At 45.6% G+C, this 12,077-nt stretch overlaps 1 long non-coding RNA gene across 1 annotated transcript in view; it reads left to right on the top strand.

Moving 5' to 3' along the window:
- The window catches only part of LOC133539443 (uncharacterized), a 28,800-nt gene extending 16,925 nt beyond the window's left edge, over positions 1-11,875 (top strand). The window contains exon 3 of the long non-coding RNA XR_009803382.1: positions 11,787-11,875. This is a non-coding gene — a long non-coding RNA (uncharacterized LOC133539443). The remainder of the gene's footprint in view (positions 1-11,786) is intronic.
- Positions 11,876-12,077: the final 202 nt, after the last annotated feature.

Here is a 12,077-nt window from a genome sequence, read left to right as displayed (position 1 = left end):
TAAAAAGTAATTAGCGATAGTTACTCGTTAATTTTCCAAATAAATAATAATTCAAAATTACTCTCTAATAAATGTAATTAACTACTAGGGGAAGTATTTGTTGTTTTACTATAAGAAATATTTTTCTTTATCTCTGGCATACGCAGTTGAGATGTTTCATGAGAGCAGAGTGCGAGAGGGAGTGTGTGAGAGTGAGTCTGAGTGTAAGAGGGAGTGTGAGTGTGAGAGGGAATGTGAGAGAGGGAGTGTGTGTGTGTGATGAGAAAGTGATAGTGTGAGAGAGGGTGAGTGTGAGAGAGGGTGAGTTCAAGTGGGAGTATGAGAAGGAGTGGGAGTGTGAGAGAGAGGGAGTGTGGGAGTGTGTGTAATGAGGGAGTGATAGTGTAAGAGTGTGAGAGGAAGTGTGAGTGAGACAGGGCGAGAGAGAATGTGAGAGAGAGTGAGAATGTGATGTGGGAGTGTGAGAGGCTGAGTGTGAGAGGGAGTGGGAGTGTGAGAGAGAGTGAGAATGTGATGTGAGAGTGTGTATGTGAAAGTGTAAAAGTGTGAGAGGGAGTGAGAGAGAGAGACTGAGAGAGGGCGAGTGTGTGAGAGAGTGGGAGTGTGGGGGTGTGTGTAATGAGAGAGTGATAGTGTAAGAGTGTGAGAGGAAGTGTGAGTGAGACAGGGTGAGAGAGAGTGTCAGAGAGTGAGAATGTGATGTGAGTGTGTATGTTTGTATGTGAGAGTGTGATAGTGTGAGAGGCTGAGTGTGAGAGGGAGTGGGAGTGTGAGAGAGAGAGAGTGAGAATGTGATGTTAGAGTGTGTATGTGGAAGTGTGATAGTGTAAGAGTGTGAGAGAGAGTGTGAGAGAGAGAGTGAGAATGTGATGTGAGAGTGTGTATGTGGAAGTGTGATAGTGTAAGAGTGTGAGAGGGAGTGTGAGAGAGAGAGAGTGAGAATGTGATGTTAGAGTGTGTATGTGAAACTGTAAAAGTGTGAGAGGGAGAGAGAGAGAGGGGGAGTGTGTGAGAGAGAGAGTGGGAGTGTGGGGGTGTGTGTAATGAGAGAGTGATAGTGCGAGAGGGTGAGTGTGAGAGGAAGTGTGAGTGAGACAGGGTGAGAGAGAGTGAGAATGTGATGTGAGTGTGTACGTTTGAATGTGAGAGTGTGATAGTGTGAGAGGCTGAGTGTGAGAGGGAGTGGGAGAGAGAGAAAGCGAGAGTGAGAGAGGGTGAGTGTGTGAGACAGAGAGAATATGGGGGTGTGTGTAATGAGAGAGTGATAGTGTAAGAGTGTGAGAGGGAGTGTGAGAGAAAGTGAGAATGTTATGTGAGAGTGTGTATTGTATGTGAGAGTGTGATAGTGTGAGAGGGAGTGGGAGTGTGAGAGTGAGAATGTGATGTGAGAGTGTATGTGAGAGTGTGATAGTGTAAGAGTGAGTGAGAGAGAGAGAGTGAGAATGTGATGTGAGAGTGTGTATGTGAAAGTGTGATAGTGTAAGAGAGAGTGGGAGTGTGATAGTGATAGGAAGTGTGAGAGAGAAAGCGTGTGAGTGTGAATCAGAGTTTGAGAGTGTGAGAGTGTAACAGTGTTTCTAAGTGACGTCAGCGCCCAGACAGAGAAGCATTAGCTCAGCTGTGCTTGTTAGCTCAGACTTGCAGTTTGCTGGCAATTACGGCAGCTGTGTTTACTCTGGATAGTGTTTGTGCTGGTAAATAAAGATAGTCGGCTTCAAAGATGGCTGCTCTGAGTGTAAACTACAAACCCCGTTTCCATATGAGTTGGGAAATTGTGTTAGATGTAAATATAAACGGAATACAATGATTTGCAAATCATTTTCAACCCATATTCAGTTGAATATGCTACAAAGACAACATATTTGATGTTTGAACTGATAAACTTCTTTTTTTTTTTTGCAAATAATCATTAACTTTAGAATTTGATGCCAGCAACACGTGACAAAGAAGTTGGGAAAGGTGGCAATAAATACTGATAAAGTTGAGGAATGCTCATCAAACACTTATTTGGAACATCCCACAGGTGTGCAGGCTAATTGGGAACAGGTGGGTGCCATGATTGGGTACAAAAGCAGCTTCCATGAAATGCTAAGTAATTCACAAACAAGGATGGGGTGAGGGTCACCACTTTGTAAGCAAATTGTCGAACAGTTTTAGAACAACATTTCTCAACGAGCTATTGCAAGGAATTTAGGGATTTTACCATCTACGGTCCGTAAAATCATCAAAAAGTTCAGAGAATCTGGAGAAATCACTGCACGTAAGCGATGATATTACGGACCTTTGATCTTTCAGGCGGTACTGCATCAAAAACCGACATCAGTGTGTAAAGGCTATCACCACGTAGGCTCAGGAACACTTCATAAAACTACTGTTAGTAACTACAGTTGGTCGCTACTTCTGTAAGTGCAAGTTAAAACTCTGCTATGCAAAGCCAAACCCATTTATCAACAACACCCAGGAACGCCGCAGGCTTTGCTGGGCCCGAGATCATCCAAGATGGATTGATGCAAAGTGGAAAGGTGTTCTGTGGTCTGACGAGTCCACATTTCAAATTATATTTGGAAACAGAGGACGTGGTGTCCTCTGGAACAAAGAGGAAAATAACCATCCGGATTGTTGTAGGTGCAAAGTTCAAAAGCCAGCATCTGTGATGGTATGGGGGTGTATTAGTGCCCAAGGCATGGGTAACTTACACATCTGTGAAGGCACCATTAATGCTGAATGGTCCATACAGGTTTTGGAGCAACATATGTTGTCATCCAAGCAACGTTATCATGGACGCCCCTGCTTATTTCAGCAAGACAATGCCAAGACACGTGTTACAACAGCGTGGTTTCGTAAAAAAAGAGTGCTGGTACTTTCCTGGCCCGCCTGCAGTCCAGACCTGTCTCCCATTGAAAATGTGTTATGAAGCGTAAAATACGACAGCGGAGACCCCGGACTGTTGAACGACTAAAGCTCCAAATAAAATAAGAAAGGGAAAGAATTCCACTTTCAAAGCTTCAACAATTAGTTTCCTCAGTTCCCGAACATTTATTGAGTGTTGTTAAAAGAAAAGGTGATGTAACACAGTGGTGAACATGCCCTTTCCCAACTACTTTGGCACGTGTTGCAGCCATGAATTTCTAAGTTGATTATTATTTGCAGAAACAAAAATAAAGTTTGAGTTTGAACATCAAATATGTTGTCTTTGTAGCATATTCAACTGAATATGGGTTGAAAAGGATTTGCAAATCATTGCATTCCGTTTATATTTACATCTAACACAATTTCCCAACTCATATGGAAACAGGGTTTGTTGTTTGTTCCTTAGCCAGTTAGCTAGCTGGCTTGCCTTTTTGTTTGTCAAGCAACTAGATAGTATATTTTTGTGAGAATATCTAGTTTCTTTGGTTACTGGTTTGTTAATTGAGGGTTTAGTTAGTTTCCCCAGCTTTCTGAGGTAAATTGGAACCACCAGTTATTTACCCGCAGTTTTTTAACTAGTTTGTTCCTTTGTGCGTTAGTTAGCTGGCTTGCCTTTTTGTTTTCCGAGCAACTAGTTGGCACATTTTTGTGAAAATATCTAGCTAGATTCGTTATTAGTTTGTTCATTGAAGATTTAGTTATATAGCTAGCTCGCGTTCTTCTCTTTTGTCCCACAAGCTTTACGCGGCTAACTTTCCAAAAATGTTTAAAGTATTTAAATCCAGTCTCTTACCACATAAACTACACAGCCGTTAGCTTTGTTTGTTGTCAGCTAAATTAGCAAAAATGGCTATTTAGTTTGTTTGGTTACTAGTTTATTCCTGGATGATTTAGTTAGCTTCCCTAGCTTTCCGAGGTAAATGGGACCCACCAGTTATTTACCCGGCGTTTGTTAAGTAGTTTGTTCCTTAGTTAGCTAGCTGGCTTGCCTTTTTGTTCGTCGAGCAACTAGTTACCACATTTTTGTGAGAATATCTTGTTTGTTCGGTTACTAGTTTGTTCATTGAGGATTTAGTTAGTTTCCCCACCAGTTATTTACCCGGCGTTTTTTAACTTGTTTGTTCCTTTGTGCGTTATTTAGCTAGCTAGCTGGCTTGCCTTTTTGTTTGCCGGGCAACGAGTTGGCACATTTTTGTGAAAATATCCAGTTAGTTTGGTTAATAATTTGTTCATTGAAGATTTAGTTAGCTAGCTAGCTCGTTTCCTTCTTTTTTGTCCAGCAAGCTTTACGCGGCTGACTTAACCAAAAATTAATAAAGCACTTAAATTCGGTCTCTTAGCACGTAAACTATGCAGCCGTTAGCTTTGTTTGTTGTCAGAAAAAATTTGCAAAAATGGCTATCTAGTTTGTTTGGTTACTAGTTTGTTCGTTGAGGGTTTAGTTAGCTTCCCCAGCTTTCCGAAGTAAATCGGACGCACCAGTTATTTACCCGGCGTTTGTTAACTAGTTTGTTCTTTAGTTAGCTAGCTGGCTTACCCTTTTGTTCACCAATCAACTAGTTAGCACATATTTGTGAGAATATCTAGCTAGTTTGGTTACTAGTTTGTTCATTGAAGATTTAGTCAGCTAGATAGCTTGCTTTCTTCTTTTTTGTCCAGCAAGCTTTACGCAGCTAACTTTCCAAAAATGTATAAAGCACTTAAATTCGGTCTCTTAACACGTAAACCACGCAGCCGTTAGCTTTGTTTGTTGTCAGAAAAAAATTGCAAAAATGGCTATCTAGTTCGTTTGGTTGCTAGTTTGTTCATTGAGTGTTTAGTTAGCTTCCCCAGCTTTCCGAGGTAAATGGGACACACCAGTTATTTACCCGGAGTTTGTTAACTAGTTTGTTCCTTAGTTAGCTAGCTGGCTTGCCTTTTTGTTTGCCGAGCAACTACTTGGCACATTTTTGTGACAATATTTAGTTTGTTTGGTTACTTGTTTGTTCATTAAGGATTCAGTTAGCTTCCCCAGCTCTCTGAGGTAAATGGGACACACCAGTTATTTACCTGGTGTTTGTTAGTTTGTTCCTTTGAGCGTTAGTTAGCTAGCTGGCTTGCCTTTTTGTTTGCTGAACAACTAGTTGGCACATTATTGTGAGAATTTCTAGTTTGTTTGGTTACTTGTTTGTTCATTAAGGATTCAGTTCGCTTCCCCAGCTTTCTGAGGTAAATGGGACACACCAGTTATTTACCTGGTGTTTGTTAGTTTGTTTCTTTGAGCGTTAGTTAGCTAGCTGGCTTGCCTTTTTGTTTGCCGAGCAACTAGTTAGCACATTTTTGTGAGAATATCTAGCTAGTTTGTTCATTGGAGATTTAGTTAGCTAGCTAGCTTACTTTCTTCTTTTTTGTCCAGCAAGCTTTACGCGGATGACTTTCCAAAAATGTATAAAGCACTTAAATTCGGTCTCTTAGCACGTAAACCACGCAGCCGTTAGCTTTGTTTGTTGTTTTGCAAAAATGCAAAAATGGCTATCTAGTTTGTTTGGTTACTAGTTTGTTCATTGAGGGTTTAGATAGCTTTCCGAGGTAAATGGGACGCACCAGTTATTTACCCGGCGTTTGTTAACTAGTTTGTTCCTTTGTTAGCTAGCTGGCTTGACTTTTTGTTTGCCGAGCAACTAGTTGGCACATTTTTGTGAGAATATTTAGTTTGTTTGGTTACTTGTTTGTTCCTTAAGGATTCAGTTAGCTTCCCCAGCTTTCTGAGGTAAATGGGACACACCAGTTATTTACCCGGTGTTTGTTAGTTTGTTCCTTTGAGCGTTAGTTAGCTAGCTGGCTTGCCTTTTTGTTTGCCGAGCAACTAGTTAGCACATTTTTGTGAGAATATCTAGCTAGTTTGTTCATTGAAGATTTAGTTAGCTAGCTTGCTTTCTTCTTTTTTGTCCAGCAAGCTTTACGCGGCTGACTTTCCAAAAATATATCCATCCATCCATCCATCATCTTCCGCTTATCCGAGGTCGGGTCGCGGGGGCAGCAGCCTAAGCAGGGAAGCCCAGACTTCCCTATCTCCAGCCACTTCGTCTAGCTCTTCCCGGGGGATCCCGAGGCGTTCCCAGGCCAGCCGGGAGACATAGTCTTTCCAACGTGTCCTGGGTCTTCCCCGTGGCCTCCTACCAGCTGGACGTGCCCTAAACACATCCCTAGGGAGGCGTTCGGGTGGCATCCTGACCAGATGCCCGAACCACCTCATCTGGCTCCTCTCGATGTGGAGGAGCAGCGGCTTTACGTTGAGCTCCTCCCGGATGGCAGAGCTTCTCACCCTATCTCTAAGGGAGAGCCCCGCCACCCGGCGGAGGAAACTCATTTCGGCCGCTTGTACCCGAGATCTTATCCTTTCGGTCATGACCCAAAGCTCATGACCATAGGTGAGGATGGGAACGTAGATCGACCGGTAAATTGAGAGCTTTGCCTTCCGGCTCAGCTCCTTCTTCACCACAACGGATCGATACAACGTCCGCATTACTGAAGACGCCGCACCGATCCGCCTGTCGATCTAACGATCCACTCTTCCCCCACTCGTGAACAAGACTCCTAGGTACTTGAACTCCTCCACTTGGGGCAGGGTCTCCTCCCCAACCCGGAGATGGCACTCCACCCTTTTCCGGGCGAGAACCATGGACTCGGACTTGGAGGTGCTGATTCTCATTCCGGTCGCTTCACACTCGGCTGCGAACCGATCCAGTGAGAGCTGAAGATCCCGGCCAGATGAAGCCATCAGGACTACATCATCTGCAAAAAGCAGAGACCTAATCCCGTGGCCACCAAACCGGAACCCCTCAACGCCTTGACTGCGCCTAGAAATTCTGTCCATAAAAGTTATGAACAGAATCGGTGACAAAGGGCAGCCTTGGCGGAGTCCAACCTTCACTGGAAACGTGTCCGACTTACTGCCAGCAATGCGGACCAAGCTCTGACACTGCTCATACAGGGAGCGGACTGCCACAATAAGACATTCCGATACCCCATACTCTCTGAGCACTCCCCACAGGACTTCCCGAGGGACACGGTCGAATGCCTTCTCCAAGTCCACAAAGCACATGTAGACTGGTTGGGCAAACTCCCATGCACCCTCAAGAACCCTGCCGAGAGTATAGAGCTGGTCCACAGTTCCACGACCAGGACGAAAACCACACTGTTCCTCCTGAATCCGAGGTTCGACTATCCGGCGAAGCCTCCTCTCCAGTACACCTGAATAAACCTTACCGGGAAGGCTGAGGAGTGTGATCCCACGATAGTTGGAACACACCCTCCGGTCCCCCTTCTTAAAGAGAGGGACCACCACCCCGGTCTGCCAATCCAGAGGTACCGCCCCCGATGTCCACGCGATGCTGCAGAGTCTTGTCAACCAAGACAGCCCCACAGCATCCAGAGCCTTAAGGAACTCCGGGCGGATCTCATCCACCCCCGGGGCCTTGCCGCCGAGGAGCTTTTTAACTACCTCAGCGACCTCAGCCCCAGAAATAGGAGAGTCCACTACAGATTCCCCAGGCACCGCTTCCTCAAAGAAAGACGTGTTGGTGGGATTGAGGAGGTCTTCGAAGTATTCCCTCCACCGATCCACAACATCCGCAGTCGAAGTCAGCAGAACACCATCCGCACCATACACGGTGTTGATAGTGCACTGCTTCCCCTTCCTGAGGCGCCGTATGGTGGTCCAGAATCGCTTCGAAGCCGTCCGGAAGTCGTTTTCCATGGCTTCCCCGAACTCTTCCCATGTCCGAGTTTTTGCCTCCGCGACCGCTAAAGCTGCACACCGCTTGGCCCGTCGGTACCCGTCCACTGCCTCCGGAGTCCTATGAGCCAAAAGAACCCGATAGGACTCCTTCTTCAGCTTGACGGCATCCCTCACTGCTGGTGTCCACCAACGGGTTCTGGGATTACCGCCACGACAGGCACCAACAACTTTGCGGCCACAGCTCCAATCAGCCGCCTCGACAATAGAGGTTCGGAACATGGTCCACTCGGACTCAATGTCCCGCACCTCCCTCGTGACATGTTCAAAGTTCTCCCGGAGGTGTGAATTGAAACTTTGTCTGACAGGAGACTCTGCCAGACGTTCCCAGCAGACCCTCACAATGCGCTTGGGCCTGCCAGGTCTGTCCGGCATCCTCCCCCACCATCGCAGCCAACTCACCACCAGGTGGTGATCGGTAGAAAGCTCCGCCCCTCTCTTCACCCGAGTGTCCAAAACATAAGGCCGCAAATCCGATGACACAACTACAAAGTCGATCATGGAACTGCGGCCTAGGGTGTCCTGGTGCCAAGTGCACATATGGACACCCTTATGTTTGAACATGGTGTTTGTTATCGACAAACTGTGACGAGCACAAAAGTCCAATAACAAAACACCACTCGGGTTTAGATCCGGGCGACCATTCTTCCCAATCACGCCTCTCCAGGTTTCACTGTCGTTGCCAACATGAGCGTTGAAGTCTCCCAGTAGGACAAGGGAATCACCCGGAGGAGCACTTTCCAGTACTCCCTCGAGTGTACCCAAAAAGGGTGGGTATTCTGAACTGCTGTTTGGTGCGTAAGCACAAACAACAGTCAGGACCCGTCCCCCCACCCGAAGGCGAAGGGAAGCTACCCTCTCGTCCACTGGGTTGAACTCAAACGTACAGGCTTTGAGCCGGGGGGCAACCAGAATTGCCACCCCAGCCCGTCGCCTCTCACTGCCGGCAACGCCAGAGTGGAAGAGGGTCCAGTCCCTCTCGAGAGAACTGGTTCCAGAGCCCTTGCTGTGCGTCGAGGTGAGTCCGACTATATCCAGCCGGAACTTCTCTACCTCGCGCACTAGCTCAGGCTCCTTCCCCCCCAGTGAGGTGACGTTCCACGTCCCAAGAGCTAGCTTCTGTAGCCGAGGATCGGACCGCCAAGTGCCCTGCCTTCGGCTGCCGCCCAGCTCACAATGCACCCGACCTCTATGGCCCCTCCTATGAGTGGTGAGCCCATTGGAGGGATGACCCACGTTGCCTCTTCGGGCTGTGCCCGGCCGGGCCCCATGGGAACAGGCCCGACCACCAGGCGCTCGCCATCGTGCCCCAACTCCGGGCCTGGCTCCAGAGCGGGGCCCCGGTGACCCACGTCCGGGCGAGGGAAATCTGGGTTCATTTCGTTGTAATTCCATAGAAGTCTTTGAGGTCTTTGAGCTGCTCTTTGTCTGATCACTCACCTAGGACCTGTTTGTCTTGGGAGACCCTACCAGGGGGCATGAAAACCCCCAGACAACATAGCTCCTAGGATCATTGGGACACGCAAACTCCTCTACCACGGTAAGGTAGCAGCTCAGAGAGGAGCCAAAAATATATAAAGCACTTAAATTGGGTCTCTTAGCACGTAAACCACGCAGCCGTTAGCTTTGTTTGTTGTCAGAAAAAAATTAGCAAAAATGGCTATGTAGTTCGTTTGGTAACTAGTTTGTTCATTGAGGGTTTAGTTAGCTTTCCCAGCTTTCCGAGGTAAATGGGACGCACCAGTTATTTACCCGGATACCCTGGCTTGCCTTTTTGTTTGCCGAGCAACTATTTGGCGCATTTTTGTGAGAATATCTAGTTTGTTTGGTTACTTGTTTGTTCATTAAGGATTCAGTTAGCTTCCCCAGCTTTCCGAGGTAAATGGGACACACCAGTTATTTACCTGGTGTTTGTTAGTTTGTTCCTTTGAGCGTTAGTTAGCTAGCTGGCTTGCCTTTTTGTTTGCCGAGCAACTAGTTAGCACATTTTTGTGAGCATATCTAGCTAGTTTGTTCATTGAAGATTTAGTTAGCTAGCTAGCTTGCTTTCTTTTTTTTTGTCCAGCAAGCTTTACGCGGCTGACTTTCCAAAAAATGTATAAAGCACTTAAATTCGGTCTCTTAGCACGTAAACCACGCAGCCGTTAACTTTGTTTGTTGTCAGAAAAAATTTGCAAAAATGGCTATCTAGTTCGTTTGGTTACTAGTTAGTTCTTTGGGGGTTTAGTTAGCTTCCCCAGCTTTCCGAGGTAAATGGAACGCACCAGTTATTTACCCGGCTTTTGTGAAATAGTTTGTTCCTTAGTTAGCTAGCTGGCTTGCCTTTTTGTTTGCTGAGCAACTAGTTAGCACATTTTTATGAGAATATCTAGTTTGTTTGGTTACTAGTTTGTTAATTGAGGGTTTAGTTAGTTTCCCCAGCTTTCCGAGGTAAATGGGACCCACCAGTTATTTACCCGCAGTTTTTTAACTAGTTTGTTCGTTTGTGCGTTAGTCAGCTGGCTTGCCTTTTTGTTTTCCGAGCAACTAGTTGGCACATTTTTGTAAAAATATCTAGCTAGTTTGGTTACTAATTTGTTCATTGAAGATTTAGTTAGCTAGCTAGATCTCTTTCTTTTTTTTTTGTCCAGCAAACTTTACGCGGCTGACTTTCCAAAAATGTATAAAGCACTTAAATTCGGTGTCTTAGCACGTAAACTATGCAGCCGTTAGCTTTGTTTGTTGTCAGAAAAAATTAGCAAAAATGGCTATCTAGTTTGTTTGGTTACTAGTTTGTTCATTGAGGGTTTAGTTAGCTTCCCCAGCTTTCCGAGGTAAATGGGACGCACCAGTTATTTACCCGGATACCCTGGCTTGCCTTTTTGTTTGCCGAGCAACAAGTTAGCACATTTTTGTGAGAATATCTAGTTTGTTTGGTTACTTGTTTGTTCATTAAGGATTCAGTTAGCTTCCCCAGCTTTCTGAGGTAAATGGGACACACCAGTTATTTACCTGGTGTTTGTTAATTTGTTTCTTTGAGCGTTAGTTAGCTAGCTGGCCTGCCTTTTTGTTCGCCGAGCAACTAGTTACCACATTTTTGTGAGAATATCTAGCTAGTTTGGTTACTAGTTTGTTCATTGAAGATTTAGTTAGCTAGCCTGCTCGCTTTCTTCTTTTTTGTCCAGCAAGCTTTACGCGGCTGACTTTCCAAAAATGTATAAAGCACTTAAATTCGGTCTCTTAGCACGTAAACTACGCAGCCATTAGGTTTGTTTGTTGTCAGAAAAAAATTGCAAAATTGGCTATCTAGTTCGTTTGGTTACTAGTTTGTTCATTAAGGGTTTAATTGGCTTCCCCAGCTTTCCGAGGTAAATGGGACACACCAGTTATTTACCCGGATACCCTGGCTTGCCTTTTTGTTTGCCGAGCAACTAGTTAGCACATTTTTGTGAGAATATCTAGTTTGTTTAGTTACTTGTTTGTTCATTAAGGATTCAGTTCGCTTCCCCAGCTTTCTGAGGTAAATGGGACCCACTGGTGTTTGTTATTTTGTTCCTTTGAGCGTTAGTTAGCTAGCTGGCTTGCCTTTTTGTTTGCCGAGCAACTAGTTAGCACATTTTTGTGAGCATATCTAGCTAGTTTGTTCATTGGAGTTTTAGTTAGCTAGCTAGCTTGCTTTCTTCTTTTTTGTCCAGCAAGCTTTACGCGGCTAACTTTCCAAAAATATTTAAAGCATTTGAATCCGGTCTCTTAGCATGTTAACTACGCCGGCGTTAGCTTTGTTTGTTGCCGGAAAAAATGTCTATCATTAGCTGGCTCAGCTAATCTAGCAATATATTACTATTTTTTGCCTATACAGTATGATCACCCACTTTCCGATGTTATTAATGGTCGCTCGTGCCGCCTGTTAGAATGTGTGGAAGTGACGCGGGGGGACCGAAGCATCGACACACCGCGACATTGCCATGTTTGTTGTCCTTGCCGCCCCGACGGCTCTTCTCAAAAAGCGACAATAGCTCTTTGTTGGAGTAATTGGAGCGAGTTTATGTCGTCAGCCAATTAGTCCATTATATACGTCCTCCATTTAAATGTCCCTATGTCTCCTTTTGTCTTCATTCAGGTGCAGTTGAACTTCAATGAACTTTTTACCTCCGTGTAAAAGCCTCAGCTGGTTTCCTCCTCAGTCCCGCAGACGTCTTCCTGTACGCAGTAAGTATTCACTCCCCTCCCTCCTGCCGCCCAGATCGCCACTAATCTGCCATTAGTGCTTTCTGTGGCGCCGTCTTTCATCTCCCTCTCCAGCACTCGCGCCTTTTGTGTCCTTCAGCGTGTCCATCAACGTCGCCGCTCCTTGTCCTCTCGGGCCTCGCGAGTAAGTCCTTGTTAGCGTGGACGTGCGAAACGTAGGAGC

Source organism: Nerophis ophidion, linkage group LG21 (genome assembly GCF_033978795.1).
Source record: "Nerophis ophidion isolate RoL-2023_Sa linkage group LG21, RoL_Noph_v1.0, whole genome shotgun sequence".
In the NCBI taxonomy this organism is placed as follows: Eukaryota; Metazoa; Chordata; class Actinopteri; order Syngnathiformes; family Syngnathidae; genus Nerophis; species Nerophis ophidion.
Note: the sequence above shows the minus strand (reverse complement) of the source record. Positions and strands in the feature narration are given on the sequence as shown.